General features: G+C 44.2%; 1 non-coding gene across 1 annotated transcript; it reads right to left on the reverse strand.

Moving 5' to 3' along the window:
• Positions 1 to 9,413: 9,413 nt before the first annotated feature.
• On the reverse strand, positions 9,414 to 9,536 carry LOC114228574 (small nucleolar RNA SNORA26). The gene has a single exon (XR_003614725.1). It is a non-coding gene; the product is annotated as a small nucleolar RNA SNORA26 (small nucleolar RNA).
• Positions 9,537 to 21,743: the final 12,207 nt, after the last annotated feature.

Raw genomic sequence — 21,743 nt, forward strand, 5'->3', positions numbered from 1 at the left:
TCCTCCTGGCCGCCATCTTGGAATCTGCTCATAGCTTTTCATCTCTTCTGTAAAAATCTATCCTGGAAATAAAGAAATTCTCATGAGGAATCAGTTCCCAAGTGCTTGTAAATACTAGGAGATAAGATTCCCCTGTTGGTCTGCAGCCAAGCCTGGATCCAGCAAACCTCCAGCTCTATCTGTCCATTCCAATGCAGGAGGCAGAATTAATGGTGACTGACAAATCATCCCAACCTTCATCCTGAAATTATGCAGGGGACAGGGGGAAATTTTGCTGCTTGTGAGAAATAAAGGGAAGGATTACTTAATAAAACATGAAATCTCATTTAAATGATAGAAAAGAAAATTTCAGGTGTTCCACCATCTCCCAATTACCACATCAAAGTGAAAGTGGCCATCATTGCTACAAAGAACACACATATACACAAATATAAAATAATATTTTAACCACTTAGCTATCTATCCTCTATCTTAATGAAGACCCAGTTCCTAAGAGCATTTTGTATTGAAACAGCCATGATGTTTCTTTATATCAATAGAAATATGCCAGTCATGAAAAACATGCTCATATGGTTTTGAATTGTTTAAATTCCCATGAAGAAGTAGATGAAAAAGGAAGACAAAAGTATATTTCACAATAATTTCTTACCTTATATTTATGCTCAAATGTTCATCTTTACCTGTATAAACACAGCTACACATTCAAAGTTTTCTGAAATTTACTCAGTAGGGATTCACTCATCCAGTTAAACACTACTATTTTTTTAATTGCCTAAGATAAAACCAGCCTCCCCTGAACTCCCAAGTTAACAGGTAAAAATCACTCACTGGGTACTTCCTGTGATGTGTTATGGTCATCTGCTTGTGGGCCTTTCTCCCACATCAGTCTGAGAGACTCTGGAGTAGAGACCATGATTACACCTTTCTGTATCTTCCCCACCCACGATAGGGTCTGGACCAATATATTTCCTCTGCCTCTCTTTAAGGCAGGGGTTCTTCAAGTGTGATTCCTTAATCAGCAGCACTAGTATCGCCTTGGAACTTATTAGAAATGCAGATTCTCTGGCCCTGCCCTGCCCTACTGCATCAGAAAACTTGGGAGTTGGGGTCCAGATATGTGTTTTATAAGCCCTCTTCATAGAGCAGTAGTTCTTAACCTTTTGAATGCCGTGACCCTTTAATACAGTTCCTCATGTTGTGGTGACCCCCAACCATAACATTATTTTCGTTGCTACTTCATAACTGTAATTTTGCTACTGTTAATGAATCGTAATGTAAAGATCTGTGTTTTCCGATGGTCTTAGGCGACAAGACCACCGGAAAACACATTGGGTGAACGCCAGCATGGGGGGACAGTAGGGGGGTGAGCAGGCCAGCAAGGGGGCAGGTGGTGGCGATCAGGCTGGCAAGGGGGCAGTTGGGGGTGAGCAGGCGGGCAAGGGAGCAGTTGGGGCCAAACATGCCGGCAAGGGGGGGGGGGCAGTTGGGTGCGAGCTGGCTGGCAGGGGAGGGCAGTTGGGGGCAATCAGGCCGGCATGGGGGCAGATGGAGGCGAGCAGGCTAGCAGGGGGTACAATTGGCGGTAAGCAGGCCAGCAGTGGGGACAGTTGGGGGTGAGCAGGCCAGCAAGAGGGGCAGGTAGGGGCAACCTGGCTGGCAGTGGGGCAGTTGAGGGCAATCAGGCCAGCAGTGGGACAGTTGGGGGCAATCGGGCCAGCTGGGGAGGGCAGTTGGGGGCCATGAGGGTGGCAGGGGAGGGCTTTTGGTGGCTATAAGTCTGGTGGGGGGGGGCATTTGGGGGCCATGAGGCCGGCAGGGGAGGCAGTTGGGGGCGAGCTGACTGGCAGTGGAGGGCAGTTGGAGGCCATGAGGCTGTCAGGGCATGGTAGTTGGGGGCCATGAGGCTGGCAGGGGAGGGCAGTTGGGGGCCATGAGGCTGTCAGGGCATGGTAGTTGGGGGCCATGAGGCTGGCAGGGGAGGGCAGTTGGGGGCCATGAGGCTGGCAGGGGAGGGCAGTTGGAGGCCATGAGGTTGGCAGGGGAGGGCAGTTGGAGGCCATGAGGCTGGCAGGGGAGGGCAGTTGGGTTGAGGAGGCTGGCAGAGAGGCAGTTGGAGGCGAGCTGGCTGGCAGGGGGGGCAGTTGAGGGCGAGCAGGCCAACCAGGGGGGCAGTTGGGGGCAAGCTGTCTTGCATGGGGGGCAGTTGAGGGCGAGCAGGCCAGCAGGGTGTCAATTGGGGGTGAGCAAGCCAGCAGGAGGGGCAGTTGGGGGCGAGCTGGGTGGCAGGTGGTGGTGATCAGGCCATCAGGGGGAGCAGTTGGGGGCGAACAGGCTGGCAGGGGAAGGCAGTTGGGGGCCAATCAGGCCAGCTTGGGAGGGCAGTTGGGAGCCATGAGGTGAGCAGGGGAGGGCAGTTGGAGGCCATGAGGCTAGCAGGGGAGGGCTGAGTCCGGCCGGAGAGGACAATTGGGGGCCATGAGGCCGGCCCGGGAGGGCAGTTGGGGGCCATGAGGCCAGCAGGGGAGGGCAGTTGGGGGCGAGCTGGCTGGCAGGGGGGTCAGTTGTGGGTGAGCTGACTGGCAGGGGAGGGCAGTTGGAGGCCATTAGCCCAGCAGGGGGGTTAGTTGGGAGCGAGCAGGCCTGCAGGGTGGCAGTTGGGGGTGAACAGGCTGGCAGAGGGGCAGTTGGGGGCAAGCTGGCTGGCAGGGGAGGGCAGTTGGAGGCCATGAGGCTGGCAGGAGAGGGAATTTGGAGGCCATGAGGCTGGCAGGGGAGGGCAGTTGGAGGCCATGAGGCCGGCAGAGGAGGGCAGTTGGGGTTGAGCAGGCTGGCAGGGGGGTAGTTGGAGGCGAACAGGCCTGCAAGGGGGGCATTAGGGATGAGCAGGCCAGCATGGGGGGCAGTTGGGGTTGAGTAGGCTGGCAGGGGGGCAGTTGGAGGCGAACAGGCCTGCAAGGGGGGCATTAGGGATGAGCAGGCCAGCATGGGGGGCAGTTGGGGACAAGCAAGCCAGCAGAGGGGGCAGTTGGGGGCAAACAGGCTTACAGGGGGGCAGTTGAGGGCAAGCAGCCAGCAAGGGGGGCAGGTGGTGGCGATCAGGCTGGCAGGGGGAGCAGTTGGGGGCAGTCAGGCCAGCTGGGGAGGGCAGTTGGGGGCCATAAGGCTGGAAGGGGGAAAGGTGGGGGTGAACAGGCCAGCTTGGGAGGCAGTTGGGGGAGAGCTGGCTGGCAGGGGAGGGCAGTTGGGGGCCATAAGGCTGGTGGTGGAGCATTTGGGGGCCATGAGGCCTACAGGGGAGGGCAGTTGGGGGCCAGGAAGCTGGCAGGGGAGGGCAGTTGGAGGCCATGAGGCTGGCAGGGGAGGGCAGTTGGGGGCCAGGAAGCTGACAGGGGAGGGCAGTTGGAGGCCATGAGGCTGGCAGGGGAGGTCTGTTGGGGGTGAGCAGGCTGGCAGGGGGTCAGTTGGGGGTGAACAGGCTGGCAGGGGGGCCAGTAGGGGGTGAGCAGGCCAGCAGGGGGGGCAATTGGGGGTGAGCAGGCCAGCAGGGGGGGCAGTTGGGGAGACCTGGCTGGCAGGGGTCAGTTGAGGGCGAGCAGCTAAGCAGTGGGGGCAGTTGGGGGCAATCAGGCCAGCTGGGGAGGGCAGTTGGGTGCCATGAGGCTGGTAGTAGAGGGCAGTTGGGGGCCATGAGGCTGGCAGGGGAGGGCAGTTGTGGGTATAAGGCCGGTAGGTGGGGCATTTGAGGACCATGAGGCTGGCAGGGGAGGGCAGTTGGATGCCATGAAGCTGGCAGGGGGTCATTTGGGCGCCATGAGGCTGGCAGAAGAGGGCAGTTGAGGGCAATCAGGCCAGCTGGGGAGGGCAGTTGGGCGCCATGAGGCTGGCAGAGGAGGGCAGTTGAGGGTGAGCTGCCAGGCAGGGGAGGGCAGTTGGGGGTAATTAGGCTGGCATTGGGGGCAGTTGGGGGTGAGAAGGCCAGCAGTGGGGGCAGTTTGAGGCAAGCTGGCTGGCAGGGGGGGCAGTTGAGGGTGAGCAGGCCAGCAGGGGGTCAGTTGGGGGTGAGCAGGCCAGTAAGAGGGGTAGTTGAGGGCGAGCTGGGTGGCAGGGGGAGCAGGTGAGGGAGAGCAGGCTGGCAGGGGGCGGGCAGGAAGTGGTGATCAGGCCAGCAGGGGGAGCAGTTGGGGGCAAACAGGGTGGCAGGAGAGGGCAGTTGGGGGCTATCAGGCCAGCTAGGGAGGACAGTTGGGAGCCATGAGGTCAGCAGGGAAGGCAGTTGGAGGCCATTAGGCTGGCAGTGGAGGGCAATTGGGGGCCCTGAGGCTGGCCCGGGAGGGCAGTTGGGGGCCATGAGGCCAGCAGGGGAGGGCAGTTGGGGGTGAGCTGGCTGGCAGGGGTGCAGTTGGGGGTGAGCATCCTGGCAGGGGAGGGCAATTTGGAGCAATCAGGCTGGCATGGGGGTAGTTGGGGTTGAGCAGGCCAGCACAGGGGAACTGTTGGGGGCCAGCAGGCCAGCGGGGGGGGGGGGGCAGTTCGTGGCCATGAGGCTTGCAGAGGGGGAGCAGTTGGGGGCCATAAGGCCAGCAGGGGTCAGTTAGGGGCCATGAGGCTGGCAGGGGAGGGCATTTGGGGGCCATGCGACCGGCAGGGGAGGGCTGTTTGGGGCAAGCAGGCTGGCAGGGGTGCAGTTGGGTGCAAACAGGCTGGCATGGGAGGTAGTTGGGGGTGAGCAGGCCAGCAGGCAGAGTGGTTAGGGGTAATCAGATTGGCTGGCAGAGGAGCAGTTAGGAGCCAGTGGTCCCGGATTGCGAGAGAAATGTCTGACTGCCACAGGGATCGGGCCTAAACTGGCAGTTGGACATCCCCCAAAGGTTCCCAGATTGGAGCGGGTGCAGGCTGGCCTGAGGGTCCCCCCCCACTCCACCTCCTTGTGCATGAATTTCGTGCACCGGGCCACTAGTCTATATATATAAAATCCTAAGTGACCATTCGACCATTCCACTGATAGCTATGACACAAACTGACCACCAGAGGGTAGATGCTCCGACCGGTAGGTTAGTTTGCTGCTGGGGTCCAGCTGATCGAGACTGGGTGAGACGGGCCAGACACGTCCTGCAGCCCTCCCACAGGCCCTCCCTGGCCCTGATTGTGCACCGGTGGAGTCCCTCGGCTTGGCTTGTGCCCTGTTGCAATCTGGTACCCCTCGGGGGATGTCAGCTGGTTTTGGCCTGGTCCCCGCAGGCCAGGCCGAGGGACCCCACCGGTGCATGAATCTTTGCACTGGGCCTCTAGTGAATACATACATTCCCAAGACAATGAGAAATGCATATAGGACACACTATGATTTATCTAAATATCAATAATACTGCTATAGACCAATTTAGAGCTCAGCGCTTGTGGATGTTCTGGAGCACTGAACCTGGTCTTTGCACGACATCATGGTGTGCGTGTCCTCAATTATGAGAACTACAGAAAAATGGATGTCCTGCCTCTAGGTCACAGCTTTACAGCTTTCTATCTCACTGCTGCCCCCTTGTGACATTCTCCAGCTGCTAATATTCACTGATCCTTATCCCACCAAGACAGAAAGAATTGGTGTGTGTGTGTGTGTGTGTGTGTGTGTGTGTGTGTGTGTGTGTGTGTGTCTGTCTGTTTTAGCTGCCTAGGAAGGGGGTCTGAGTTTTCTTTGCATCAGAGGTTCTTGCACAGTGGCTGGGGCACTGCATAAGTGAATAGGGAGTGAATGGAGGATCCATCATATACCCAGTATTTAAGAAAGCAGCCATCATTTATAAGGTAATCATAGTGGAAAGAGAGGGAACGTTTTGCACAGCAATTGTACATCATTCTTCTCTGGCCATTTTAGCAAAGCACTGATAATTTTCATTTCAGCTTACATGCTGAAGGATAAACGAGCTGTACATCTTTAGATGGTCCTGTCACGAGGCTTCATCCTAATTTATTAGAAAATTTGCCAGGCCCTTCTGCCTCGTCTTCCACTGGGTTTAATACAAATTAGACAAAAGTGAAAACAACTCCTGGAGATTGTATATTAGGCCAGGGAGGCAAAAGTATGAAAGAGGCACTGAGCTCCCTACCCAAGTGGATAGGCTGATTGCTGAAGAAATTAAATCCACCCAGGAAGAAGATCCATGAGGAAGAACACTTTCAAAGACAGGAAAGCACATGTGATGAGACAGGGAACCCACTGTGTTTTGAGATGTGAAGAAGATTGCAGGCAAAGGCTTTAGCAGAGGTCTCTTTTGCAGAGGGGAGTTTGGATATGGACCATCAGTTAGAAGATAGTAGGAAGCCAGGACCTGTAAAAAATCCTGAGAGGAATGGGGAATTGGAGGGAGTGGCAGGGGGTACAAAACCCACAAGTGGCAAGGGCAGCAGAGATGAGCGGGACTGTGGCAGAGTGTGTACCTGATATGCAAAGCATCATTCCAAGTAACTGTATACTAATGTGGGAAGAGCATTAGACTCTAAGTTATTTGTCTCTGTGCACATCAGAGTGGTCAAATTACTGGGGCTGTGATTGTCTTAGGTCAGTTCCAGGGTTCATAGCACAGTTAAGATCAGAATCCAGTGGCATTCTGAATTTAACATTAAATTCTAACACAATAGAATAGAAGGTAAATACATGAAAAGACACTAATCTCTATCAATCATTATAGAACTGTAAAATAAAACTATAAGGTGATACCTTTATGTAAACACCAGAATGGCTAAAATGAAGGAAATTTCCCAGTATCTTCTAAAGCTGAACAAATGCATACCCTGTGACATGAAGGACACGTAAAGGGGTGTTTATAAAAACAATATTTATAATGATCATAAACTGGCAATAACTCAAGTTTCCATCAACTGCTCTCCTCATCAAACAACTTTCTTGGTAAAGGCTTATCTGTACTTTATCAGTTTTCCACAATTAAACTGGCATTTCTTTAAAATAATGCTGAAATAAAACCAAAGAGAAAAAGCCACCTAAACTCTATACATTTTATTCCTACTGAAGGGAAGCTTCTGTGGCTCCATGCAATGCACTTTGAATGTACCTGAGCTACACTGCTCAGTAAATGCTATGGTTTCCTATCAAAGCCCCCAACTTTAAGAGCTGCCCTTAAGATCTTTGTTTGTACCCCTAAACATTATAGTTTTGCCTGATCTTAAACTTTTTAATATACACATCATATTCTGTTTACTCTTTTGACTTAATTTTGTTCACTATAATGCAAGTCATTTATCTTGATACTATTAGCTGTAATTACTTGTTCAGAATATATTTGCCAGTTCTCATAATGAGCATTTGTGTTCTTTCCAGTTTTATAATGATGCTATAAATAGCACACGCAACCCTCCACCCCCCAAACAAAACGTCACATTAAAGGAATTCTGATATATTGGATACCTTAATTGTCAATATTTTTAATGTTTCAAATGACAGCTTTATTATTTTTAAATTTTTTCTTATACATGTAAAAGAGTTTTTAAAGTTTGGCAAAAATAGTCAATGTTCACAGAACATTATTTTTTTCTATCAGTGATTAAGATAGTTTTGTACAGTTTCAGCTTGAAAAGTCCTCAACTACTGTGGAAATAGAGGATTGGCTTGTCCTCTACCTTCTTCTTCTTTGGTGTTCTTGACCTGCTGCATTACTACATAATATTTACATTCACTTGGTTAAATGCCACACGAAATGATTATTGGGATTTTGTTTGTGATGGCATCAACTCTTTAAAATAATTCAGAGAGAACTGATATTTTTACAATATTGTTTCCCAGTTGGTGAACATAGCATATTTTTTATTTCTTTGATTAGCATTCTTTTTAAAAAATGTACCTTAATTGTTGAAAGTATTACAGGTGGCAGGTGTGAGGTGGAAGGGGCCAATGGGAAAAAAATGGGACAACTGTAATACTTTCAACAATAAAGATAAATTTTAAAAATATATATAGTTTATTGATTTTTTTACAGAGAGGAAGGGAGAGGGGTAGAGAGTTAGAAACATCGATGAGAGAGAATCATCAGTCAGCTGCCTCCTGCATACCTCCTACTAGGGATGTGCCCACAACCAAGGTACATGCTCCTGATCGGAATCGGACCTGGGACCCTTTAGTCCGCAGGCTGACGCTCTATTCACTGAGCCAAACCGGTTAGGGCAATAAAGATAAATTTAAAAAAGAAAGTATTACAGATGTCCCCTTCACCCCAGCATATTTTTCTATTTCTTGAAGTTATTATTAGTATTTGTATTAGTTTCCTAGGGCTGCAGTAGCAAAGTATCACAAACTGGGTTGTTTAAATAACAGGAATTTATTGTCTCACAGTTATGGAGGCTAGAAGTTCAAGATGTAGGTGTCAGCAAAGTTTATTCATTCTGAGGGCTATGAAGGAGAATCTGCCCCATGCCTCACTCCTAGCTTCCTGGCAGTTCCTTGGCTTGTGACAGCATAACTCCAATCTTCTCATGACATCCCCCCATGTGCATATCTATGTACAAAGTCCTTCTTTATATGAGGACACTGCTCATATTGATTAGGGGCCTATCCTACTCTAGTATCCAATTCTAAATCCATCTCCACATTTGTAGGTATTTGTTACAGCCACACCCTACTTCTCGGTACCAAAATCTATATTCGTTTCCTAGGATGCCATAATAAAGTACCATAAACTCAGTGGCTTAGACAGCAAAAATATATTGACACACAGTTCTGGAAGCTAGAAGTCCAAAATGAAAGTGTCGGCGGGGTTGGTTCCTTCTGAGGGCCATAAGAGAAGGACCTGTTGGCCTCTCCCCTTGGCTTGTCTTCACATAATCTTTCCTTCCTGTGTGTCTGCTTCTCTGTCCAAATTTCCCTATTCTATAAGGACACCATATTACATTATGTCATATTACATTAGGTTTTACCCTAATGACCCCATCTCTATTATATTTTCAATAATGCTATCTATATAAAAACCTAATATGATAAGTGTCTGACCTATCGGTCGACTGTTCTGTTGACTGCTTGACTAGTCGCTATGATGCGCACTGACCACCAGGGGGTAGACGCTCCGACCAGTAGGTTAGCTTGCTGCTGGGGTTCAGCTGATCAGGACTGGGCCAGACGGGCTGGAAACTCCCTGGATCCCTCCTGTAGTTCCTCCCTGGCTGGCCAACCTCCTGCGTCCCTATCGGGCCGGTTGGCCCTCATCGGCCCCAATCGGGACTGGGCAAGATGGCCCTGATCGCCAGCCAGGCCGAGGGACCCCACCTGTGTACGAATTTGTGCACTGGACCTCTAGTTTCCAAATAAGTTTACATTCAGAGGTGCTGGGGGTTAAGATTTCAACATATGAATTGGATGGTGAACCTATAACAGTATCGTTGAATAGATTTTCTAATTTATCTTTTTTTTTTTTTTTTCCAGCTGTGACTCCAGACAGGATCCAAAGAGGAGTTTTACCATCTCTTCTCTGGGTTTTATGGAGACTTAGTTTACCCTTCTGTGTTAGCCTCTTAAAGATTTTCTGATTTTTCTATGTAGGTCTTTACTTTGTTAGATTTATTCCATGGTATTTGTGCCATTTATCAATTTATTGCTTCTCAGCTTGAAACATATCCTTCAATATATGCTTTGTGATTTAAAAATTATAATAACTGTGCATGGTGCCAGGTGGGTAATTGAATTATCAGTGATAACTTTGTAAACTATATAATTGACTAACCACTATGCTGTATACCTGAAACTAATCTATATCTATAAAAAACGAAGTGTCTGTCTGTCTGACCAGTAGCTATGACGTGCACTGACCACCAGGGGGCAGACACTCAATGCAGGAGCTGACATTATGTGTACTGGCCATTTAAAAATAAATGGCACCACCGATCTGGCACCAGCAAACCAACACTTGACTTCCCCCAAGTGGGACACAGGCTCTGCCACAACCCGGGAGCGACATCCCACCAAATCATAGCCAACGCTGTCAAGACTCCATGGTGCAAGATGTGGCCCACAGTGCAGCCCAGTCCAGAAATGGTCACTGTGGGTGCCAGGTAATGATGTCACATAGCAACACCCGGCTTCCTCTCCCTAGCAACTAGCCTCCTTGGAGTTTCTTTATCCCAGGAAGCTGACTTGCTTTATAGCCAGGTGCAAACATTTCACACTTTAACCAAATGTCTGTGAAGCGTTTTCCCGTGCCTCATCTCATTTGATCCTCACAGAAGTCCTGGAGTAGGTAGAGAGGAGACTCGGTGGAATCCTATTTTCTTTTCATTAGCCGGAAAATGGAGATTAAGAAAGTTTAGAAACTTGACCCGACTGAAAAGAAGTAAGAAATGGTGAACCTTGAAAATGACTTCAGGTTTTCTCACTGCACAGAATATAGTCAAACACTGCTGCAGTTAAATATTTTACCCTTTGTTCTCCCTGCCTGCATGATCTACAATAATAATCTGCTTCATGTTGATATTTACTGCTGTGTTGCTGACAATTACCTGAAAGAGAAGTTGGGGTGCTTCACTGGACTGGAAAAAGCTTAGCTACATCAGAAAGTGGTCTAATTAAGCGAGTTTATTCTATATCTATAAAAGGCTAAGTTGACTTGTGCATGCGTGATACAAATAAAGCTCTCACTGTTGCCAATCACATCCATGTGTTTCAATCTGTCATTGTCGATCATGAATTTGGTTGACACTTCTGTTATAAAGAAAGGGTGAATAGCGATATTAAAACATTTCATCTAATAATTTTCTTTCAATGTGCATGAATTTGTGCACTGGGACACTAGTATAAAAATATTGAATGTTAACTGTAATCGAAAAAAAATTTTATAAAAGCATTTCTCCTTTTAAGTGATTATGATGGTGGTAGAGGGACATGGAAGAAGAGGCTTTCCTTCAATTTCTAGCTGTGGTGGGATGAGTGCATGTATAGACTTGTACCACAGCCATAGGGGCTCCTAAACTCAGGCTTCCTTAATGACCTTGCAGCCTCCGTCTGACAATAATCTGTCTGCAGCCTTCTCAACCCAGAAACTGAACCCCTAAGGCTTTCCATTGGCATCATTGCCAGACTGCCTCTCACCACACCCATGCCCAAAGTCTTCCCATCTTTGCGTGGGTCCCTGAAAGCCTCTGGCCCACACCAGCACTCTAACTCCCTCTGCAAGCCTCAGCACAAGCCTGCCTGTGGCTTGCGGGGGGGTGGGGGTTTGGAGGGTCCACACTGACCTGCTGTTATCTCTACAAGTCCTCTGAAAGTCCTGAGTGCAGCCCGCCTGCTGCCTGGAGGGTTCTCATCCTCTTTGCCCACTCACTGTACATCCAAGTCACAAGTTCCTGATTAACCCCTCCCTGCTGGCCCTTCTAAGCACTGGGTTGCCTTCTACTTATCCAAGGATTGTAGACAAGCACAGACCTAGCTAAACTAGCCCATTTCTCTGCTATCCAGAGGACTGAACTGTACCTTATCTGAGGAGGTCTGAACTCCTTCTAAGTATTTCCTTCTTTGGGTACTGTCTCTCAGCCCTACTGTGTCACATACATTTTAAAAAATATCTCATAGTTAATCTTTTGTCATAGTTTTTGTATTGGGTCACCTCTTTTTTAATTGGTATGTAGATGTGTTTCATATATTCTGGGTAAGAGTTCTTTGTTAGTTATGTGTTTCAAATACCTTTTCTCATATTTTAAAAATTTCTATATATGATGTCTTTTGCCCAAAAAAGTGCTTTGTTTGAACATAGTTAAACTTATCAGTATTTACTCTCTGTATATTGTGAGTTTTTAGAAATATTTCTCTAACCTGAGATCATGAATATGCATAGTCTTATATCTCAGAAGATGTATGCTTTTCCTTTCAAATTTAAGTTCATCCAGAATGATATTAGAGAGATGCCCAGTTTATTTATTTATTTATTTATTTATTTATTTATTTTTTGAGAGATGCCCAGTTTTTACAAGACTATGGAAAAACAGTCAATTTCCCATGGTCAGCAGTGCCACAATTATTATTTAATCAAGTGTTTTTATATTCAAACAAGTTTTTGTGATCACTACACTGACTTCATACCTTGTTCTTCCTCAAATGAATCTCTTTTTTCTTGGGATGTGGGAGATGCCTCCTTATATATTTGAATTATATATACATTTTAAAATTTGTCAATCAATTTCACAATAAAAAATTGAGATATTTTATTTTATTGCATTAAATATATAGATCAAGTTTTGGAGAGAAGGCATCTTTAAAATATTTAATTTTCCAGTCCACTAACATGGAATATCTCTCTATTTAATCATTTATTCCCCCCTTTTTTACTCTGAATAACATTTTATTATTATTTTACACTAAAATATAACATATCTTATTATTAGTTTTGCAAATAAATCATTGTTTTATTTTGAGAATAAATTATTTTTATTGGTTACATTTAGTTAGCTAGAATTTTAAATCAGTAATATTCACCTTTTTTGTTTCTGTGAATTAACAAATGCATACAATAGTATAACCACAATAGTTCCATCACCCCCCCAAAATGTCCTCAAGCCCCTCTGTAGACAAATCCTTCTCCCACATCCCTAGTTCCTAGTAAACTGGCTGCTCAGAAGAGAAGTTCTTGGCCAAGAAGTTGTCCTGCTGAAACCAAAATTCATGTAGAAGGTGGTGATCATATTTGGTGCTGTAGGTTACTGTCAGCAGAAAGGGGTAACAAACAACACCTCTGGGTTTAGATCTGACAACATCTCACTTCTCATTTAGCTTTCCTAATATTCTCTCATCATGTTTTCCCCCTACCTCTCTGGCTATTTCTTCTGAGGCTTCTTCACTGACTCTATTTCTTCCTCCTGCAAAAGATTTTATTCCTGCCCCTTTCCTTCTTAACATCTACTTATCCTTTAATTCATAGCCTGGATACCACTTTCTCAGGGAAGGCTTTTGTACCTCTCCCCTAGATTTGGTCCTTACTGTTACATGCTCTTACAACATTCTGTATTTTCCTTGTTAATACTTTTCCCAGGTAGAATTGCTTGTAAATGTTTCATTAAAATCAGAATTCTGAATCCGGAATTCACCAACAGGTAGGAAAGAGACAAGACATAGAGCATGTGGGAAATCTGCAATAAGAGTCTAGGAAAAATTACCTGGAGAGACTTAGGGCATCTCTGACTCATTAGTACCTGCTGGCTGCTACAAGGTGAATGGGAGATCTGCTGGATGAAAAGACCAGAGGAGGGCCAGACAATTCATGCTCTCTTAGAATCCCCTCAGTTTGGAATACAAGATCACCCAGTGACTGTCACTCTTGGATTTTGGCTGGAGGGACACTTACACTTTCTAAGGGCAGCCTAGAGGAGGGAGGGGTTAACTGCTGGGTTGCTTGAGAAGGTTTATTAGAGAGGAGACAGCTGAGTTGGATCTTAAAGATTGATAGAAGACTTTCCATGGAAGGAATAATTCATTTAAAGATAATCTAAGCTGAAACTTTGACATTTTTTTCTTTATTTCCAAAGGGTGAGGTGGAAAAAACCCACATTAAAGATGTATTTTTCTGGGTATGTATTCCATGAATGAAATCCCTGGGTTCTGTTTTGCACATCAGCCGAATGGCCACCAGAGGGCAGCAACACATTATAAAATTTTGTATCGCAGAGACACTGCATCGCTTTACTTACAGCTCTCTCTAAGCGGGGACTGGATCAGATCTCCAGAATATTCACAAATTCCTGCTCTCCAAATTAGACAAGTTGTAGCTGCACCCAGGTTAGGTCTGCAGAGGCCTATGATGGAACTCAAGACCCTGACATCTACTTGGAAGGTTACTGGGCTGGGAGACCTCACAGAGACTACTGGATATAAGTGGAAGCTTAATGCAGGATGAGGGATTAGTTGGACCTTCAGTCAAAGTCTCAGGTATTTGGAGTAGCAGGTAGCCATAAAGAATAGCATCCCAAGTCAGCACTATCACAGAGGTACTCACTAAAGATGCCTGTTGACAGAGCAGGCAGCAGTGACTTTATTAGTCCCCTGAAGTCATAGGATCACAGGATGTGACACCTAGCTAGGGCTTCATATATCAGATATCAGTCCTTCTGTAGTGGATGCTATAATGCATAATCCCTTCAGAACTATAGAATTTATTCCCCTAGCTGCTGGAAGTGCTGCCTAAAGATAGTACTTTGGGAATTGCCATTTACTTAAAAGAGCTGCTTTGCCCAAGGCAAGTGTTCAAAGACTGCTTTATATAGGTGCAAAAACATGACCCCTGGCTCCAATTCAGGAGGGCAATCCTAAATCCAGTCACCTGGAGCTTCTGTGGAGACTGTGTCACAGTTCAGCAGCTCTCTCTGCCCAATCCTGCTTCTTTCCTGCCCCTCATAGGTGTCTGTTCTGAGATCATCCCCAATAAACTTCTTGTACACTAAGCTCTGGCTCAGAGTCAGCTTCCCTGGAGGGCACAATCTTACCTTTGTTTTACTTGTGGAAAACCAGGAAATTTTCAGTGTCTTCTTTTGAGGGAGAAGTGATCCCTTTCAATGACCGAAGACCTCAAAACTAAGGAGCATAGTACAGACATGCTGAACATTAACAGAGCAAGTTCCCAAGAGCAAGGAGAGTTTGTCTGTCTTCCTCCCTTCTATATCCTTAGTGCCTCCAAACAGTAGGCACCTGATAGATATATGTTCAATAATGAATGAATGAACACTGGTCCTTATATTGCAAATATAAGCAGAATTCTCTTAGACCCCTCCAATAGGAAGCTATTGAGACTAGATTATACTTATCAATGTCCCAGTCCAGGTGTTTTCTTCTTGAAATCCCACAATTGTCCTAAAACAGTGGTTCTCAACCTTTCCAATGCCGCGACCCTTTAATACAGTTCCTCATGTTGTGGTGACCCCCAACCGTAAAGTTATTTTCGTTGCTACTTCATAACTGTAATTTTGCTACTGTTATGAATTGTAATGTAAATATCTGTGTTTTCCAATGGTCTTAGGCTCTATAGCAGCGGTAGACCCACAGGTTGAGAACCACTAGCAGGGTTGCCTAAGACCATCGGAAAAAAACACAGATATTTACATTATAATTCATAACAGTAGCAAAATTACAGTTATGAAGTAGCAACGAAAATAATTTTATGGTTGGAGTCACCACAACATGAGGAACTGTATTAAAGGGTCGCGGCATTGGAAAGGTTGAGAACCACTGTCCTAAAAAGAAACATTCTTCTAATTCCCATTGAGAATGGCAGGAAGCTTTAAAATGGCATGACCAATGCTGTGTCCAAACCTTTGAGTATATAGACTATATTGACTTCATAAGATTGTCAAACAGAATAGACACCCAAACCATATTCCTACATCCTAGCTGGCAGAATGCAAATGTTAAGACAGACATGTCTGTATTGTTAAAGCCCTGAACCAAAATAAAGAGAAATTAGTTCTAATTATACCCTAGTCAGTACAGAGAGCATTCCTCTGACATCCACTGAGGTTGACCTTGCTGGTCCACTCTTCACACTACTATTTTTTCTTTCTGTACAGTTAGGAAAGAAAATGACCTATGAAAAGCAAAGTGTTATGATACATATCAGGTAGATTAAGAGCATTTTTTCCTTAATTAGAGATACCAGATGAGTAGGATTTTCTTGTGTTCAATTTTTCCATAGGTAAGTAAATGAGACACTCAGGATTGTTCACTGATGCAATATCATAATTACTCAGTGACTTCTGACAGATGATCTAGAAATATTAAGCTAAGCAAGAGCAACAAAATAGACTTAACAAAAGTAAATCACAATCCATTTCTCTAAAGCAAATGGATAATAATACAGGACAAATCATAGCCAAGGCTCCATTCAAATGGAGTTGAGGGGGAAAAAAGCTTTCAGCTTTGACAAACATTGCAAAATTTTCTCCCTTCATTATGTTGTTGAGTGACCTTGAACAGAAGATGACAGACAAAAATGAGAAGAGGTGCATGCTGTCCTTCCAAGTTTGAATGATCAGGGAGGGGTTTTTCAAGGAGTGGAGAGGGGCAATGTTGTCAGTACTATGAAGGCATTGTGTCCTAGAAATCAAGTGACAAAGGAGTAAAGAGGCAAAAATCAGATTCCACTGTCAAAGAGAATACATAAAAATTGAAGAGATGATGCCTCTTTAGGTCATATGTATAGGTACTCTTCTGTATCTGTAAAAGGAGGTAGGTAGAGTAAGATCCTTTTGGCCTCAACACTTTCTGTTCCCAGGAGCATTTTCACCTATCTTAACATTCACCAAGCCCAAAGAGTACTAAGCAATACACATGAATGCCTGCTATAGCAGTATTGCATAGTGGTTATATGTGTAAGGTTCAAGAGCAAAACTGTCGGCTACTTATTAGCTGTAGGCCTTAGGGCAAGTTATTTAATCTCTCTGTGCCCCAGTTTCCACATCTGTAAATGAGGATAATTGTATCTACCTCATGGAATTGTAGGAAATACTGACAATACATAAAATATGCTTTGGACAGGGTTCAAAATATAGTAAAAGGCTCAATGAATGTCAGCTATTATTAGAGAACGTGCAGGAGTTCCAACATTCATAAAGTATCATTTAAGTATTCCTCAAGCCCTGACATGTAGAATCTCCTTTCTTTCAGATATAGTACAGGTCTTTTACTATCGTACGTTTAAGAATCCCGAGGAGACCTGAATTGGACTGGCTTGGCCCTAACAGAGTTCTTATCATGGGAAGATAGCTACTAAATTGTAGTTTACAGTTGATAGCACCAAAAAGTCTAGTTGTATTCTTTACACTACTCAATAAATAAGTCATGGAAATGGCCACTGTGTTAGCATCTTTGCAAAAAATTTCAAGTTTCTTATGATAACTCTCCCTCATGAAAATCCATCTGTAATTTCATAATGGGGGCCATGGAATTCATTTTAAATGCTGTTCAGTTTTGGTCTTACATGTGGACATTTGTGGGAATTAATCTATCCCATAAAGTATATGTGTTTTACACCATCAAGGTTTAGGGGAACAAATATAAACAATACTGATTCTCTGATCAACCACCCTACTCCTACCAGTAGAGAAATCAAATTGCTGCAGGTTTATCTTTAACCCATTGGTGAAAATTATTTGAGTTAGACTAGCTTCCTGACAGATCTCTAAAGCATGTTTCTTTTTTACTTCCAGTTTTATGCAAGACCAAATTCAAACCTGGGTAAAGTGCATATTTAGTCAATTTAACAATTTACTCATTATGTAGTCAAGCAAAGTTAATGATCCCCGCAGCCATTTGCTTCTAAATGAACCCCATAGATTTGGATCACAATCAGACTTTGGGATTTTATTGGGAGAAAAATCATTGAAAAAATGCCCCTTGGTGTCTCCACAAGGTACAGATATCAGGACTTTTAATCTCAAAAACTGACCCCAAATATGATGCCCTTCTTAGAAGTCCCAAGGTCTTTATGGAAAGCAAGACAGCTCTGTGATCCTATAGTTATGTCCTGAGCCCTGATATGGTTTCTAGTATGCTGAAATTTGGGGGGTAGTCAGAGCAGTCCTAATTGTTCTAGGGCTGGTTATCAGCTATTTGAACTCCCGGGCATCTCCAGAATAAGTAATAGTCTGACCGAGTCTCAAGGACCCTGCAAAAAGCAATTTGACAGGCCTCTTAAATGTTTACATTATTTGAGACTTCAGTGGTTTTATAACATCTTTTCTTCCACATACTTGCAAATTGATTAATGATTTGGCTCCAAGAGCTTTCCATCATTTTTATTGTGATTGCCTTTAACGTTGGCTACACATAGAACTTTATTAAACATGTGCCCTGCAGCAGTAAAAAAGACACAGTCCTGTCTTCTTAAGGTTTTAGATTCTTAAGAATTACATTTACCTGCTTAATTCCCTACTCCTCCAGAACTCTGTTCAGAGGGACTTTTGTTACATTATTTTAAATTTTTATTGGAACTTCATTCTTTTATTGCAGTTTTGAGATATAATTCACATACCATACAAATCATCCATTTACAGTGTACATTTCAATGTTTTTCAGGTTATTCTCAGATTTGTACAACAATCAACACAGTTTTAGGTCATTTTCATCAGCCCAGTAAAAAATCCCAGACACATTTTCCCATTGGGAAAATGGACAGTCACTCCCCATTTTCCCTGCCCTCCAGTCACTGGCAGCGACTAATAATCTATGTTCTCTCTTTATAGATTGACCTATTCTGGACACTTCATATAAATGGAATCATATATGTGGTATTTTGTGATTGGCTTCTTTCACTTATAATAATGCTTTCAAAGTTCATCCATCTTATAGCATGTATTAATTAGTACTTCATTCGTATGTCTCTTTATTATTGACCTGTGAGTACTTTATATATTCTGGGTGCTAGACCATACTGGATATATGATTTGTAAATATGTTCTCTCATTGTGTGGGCTGTACTTTTCATTTTCTTAATAGTATCCTTCAAAAAACATAAGTTCATAATTTTGATAAAAATCCAATGTTTTTCTTTTGTTGCCTTGCTTTTTGGTGTCATATCTAAGAAACTATTGACAAATTCAAGGTCACAATGATTTACCCCTATGTTTCCCTCTAAAAGTTTTATAGTTTTAGTTCTTTCATTTAGATCTTTGATCTATTTTGCATTAATTATTGCATATGGTGTGAGGTACAAGTTTACCTTCATTCTTTTACATATACCTATCCAGTTATCCTAGCACCATTGTTGAAAAGATCACTTTCCACCATTGAATTGTTTTGGTGGCATCCTTAAATTAATTAATTGTAAAAAATTAATTGATTGTAAATGTGAGGGTTTATTTCTGGACTCTAAATTTTATTCCATTTATCTTTATATCGATTCTTATGCCAATACTACACTCTCTTGATTATTCTTGCTTTGCAGTAAGTTTTGAAATTGTTATGTGTTAGTCCTCCAACTTTATTCTTCCTTTTCAAGATTACATTGGCTAGTCTGGACCTCTTGAGCTTCCATATGAACTTTAGGGCCACCTTGCCAATTTCTACAAAAAATGAGTTGGTATTCTGATAGGGATAGCATTGAATCTGTAGATCACTTTGGGGAGTATTGCCATCTTAACAGTATTAAGTCTTCTGATCTACGAGCATGGAATGTTTTCTATTTGCTTAAATCATCTTTTTAAAAATTTATTTTTAATTAAGGCAACACTGATTTATAACCTTATATAAGTTTCAGGTGTGCAACAATATAAATTGACATCTGCATGTACTACATAACACTCACCACCAAAAGTCTAGTTTCTATCCATCATCATACAATTGAACCCCTTTACCCATTTCACCTTCCCTCCCTCCACGTCACTTCCCCTCTGATAAACGTCAATCTATTGACTGCCTCTATAAGCCTGTTTTTGTTTTGTTTTGTTTGTTGTTTTTGTATCCCACATATGAGTGAACTATACTTGTTCTTTCCCATCAGACTTAGTTTTCAGCTTCTTTGGGTAAATACCAAGGAGCATGATTACTGAGTCATATGGTAAAAGTATGTTTAGTTTTGTAAGAAACCACCAAACAATCTTCCAAAGCAGCTGTATCATTTTGTATTCCCATGAAAAATGAACAAGAGTTCCTGTTACTTCATATGCTCACCAGCATTTGGTGTTATTGTTCTGGGTTTTGGCCATTCTAATAGGTGTGTAGTGGTATCTCATTATTGTTTTAATTTCCGTATCCTTGATGACATATGATGTGGAGCATCCTTTTATATACTTACTTCCCATCTGTACTAGTATAACTTCCTTGTTGAGGTGTCTTTTAAGGTCTTTCACTCATTTTTAATTTGAGTTGTTGATTTTCATATTGTTGAGTTTTAAGTGTTCTTTGTATATTTTGGATAACAGTCATTTGTCAGGTGTCTTTTGCAAATATTTTCTTTCAGTCTGTGGCTTGTCTTCTAATTCTCTTGACATTGCCTTTCACAGAGCAGAAATTTATTTTTTTACTCTTAATGCAGTTCAGTTTATCAATTATTTCTTTCATGGATCATGCCCCTGGTAATATCATACTTGTTTACAGAGCTATAATCATCATGTATAAAAAATTTGGTTCCATGTTTTCTATTTAACATGATTTGACTAATCTATGTTGCTGCATTTATTGTTTTAATAGGGGCCCAGTGCACGAATTCATGCACCATGAAAGGAACTATGGGCCTCAAGGCTGTGGTAGGCACAGGGGCAGGTCTTGGCCCATCTTCCATGTTCCTGCCAGGCCCCTCCCACCATGGCCCCTGGTCCCCTGTCTGCCTGCAGCCTGCTCCCACTGCTGCTGCTCCCACACGCTGTAAGTGCTGCCCCTCTCACACCCGCTGGCGGCGTGGAGTGATTGGGGCTGATGCCAGTTGTGGGTGCAAGTGGCAGCTGCTGCCCTGATTGTCCCTCAGGAGCAGGGGGAAGTGGAGAAGCCCTCAGAGGAGATTTGGGCCAGCAGCCGCTGCTCACATCCGCTGACGGTACCGAGGCTGGCAGAGGGTGCGAGCGATGGCTCCGGTGCTGGCAGTGGGTGCAAGCAGAGCTGTTGCTGGCAGCGGGTGCAAGAGGTGGCTGCTGACCACGATTGACCCTCAGGAGCAGGAGGAGGTGAAGAAGTCTTGAGGGACAATCTGGGCTGGCAGCTACCACTTGCACCTGCTAACAGCGCCGGCGGGTGCCGGGTGCTGGCAGCGGGTGCGAGTGGCGGCTCCGGCACTGGCAGTGGGGGCGAGCGGGGCTGGTATCAGCAGCTGGTATGAGCACCGGGCAGGACCACGGCATGCAGAAGCAAAGAATTTTCAGTAACCACCAGAGGCTTATCCTGATGACAGCAATTGGTCCCCACCTTGGTCTGGCGCTGCCACTCACCTGCTCCACCATCCTGCTGCAGCTAATGCCCGCCATGTTCCATGCACGTCCCCTATTGGTCAGCACACGTCATAGAAACCGGTTGTTGGGTTGTTTGGTTGTTTCACCATTTGGTCTATTTGCATATTAGCCTTTTATTATATAGGATTGCTTTGCATTTATTGTTTTAGTGAATATATAACATTCCTTCTAGTTGATGCTCTATAATGCACTTGATCCTTTCATTCTTTGAATGCAAGACAATTAATGCAAATATGCAACAGCTAAAACATGGAAATACCTACATGCAAAAACTCTGCTTTATTTTTTTTCTTAATGTTCCTATCACCATATATGCATACTATCTAATGTACTCAATTATATTTATTGCTTATGATTGGTTCTTCCTATTTTGAAATTAATCTACAAGGGCAAGGTCCTTCGTTCTGGGCATTATTTCTGCATTTCCCAAGATTGCCTAATAATCATAATTCCTGGAGAACTTGTTAAAAAGTACAGATTTCTATAAACCACTGAGAACTACTGATTTGAAATAAGAATATCAATTTTTAATAGGTACTCACACACAGTGGATCTTCTCCATGAGCTACATCTGATTTTTCAATCAGTATGATTGACTAGTTCAATTTTGACAAGTGTACATTCTGATTGGTTAGGGCCCATGCCATACCAGTTGTTAAAGATTCTGAATAGCAGTCAGCAAGGTAGGGATCGATATGTCCATTTGACAGAAGAGGAACTATAGTCCCAGGAGGCTCAATAGCTTATGCAGACATTAATCAAGTAGCAGTGAGAGGGGAACATGCTCATTTTCCTGCAAACTGTCAAAGAGATCAGGCCAGTTACCTTTATCCTTATTATAA

Source organism: Eptesicus fuscus, chromosome 1, assembly GCF_027574615.1.
Source record: "Eptesicus fuscus isolate TK198812 chromosome 1, DD_ASM_mEF_20220401, whole genome shotgun sequence".
Taxonomy (NCBI): Eukaryota; Metazoa; Chordata; class Mammalia; order Chiroptera; family Vespertilionidae; genus Eptesicus; species Eptesicus fuscus.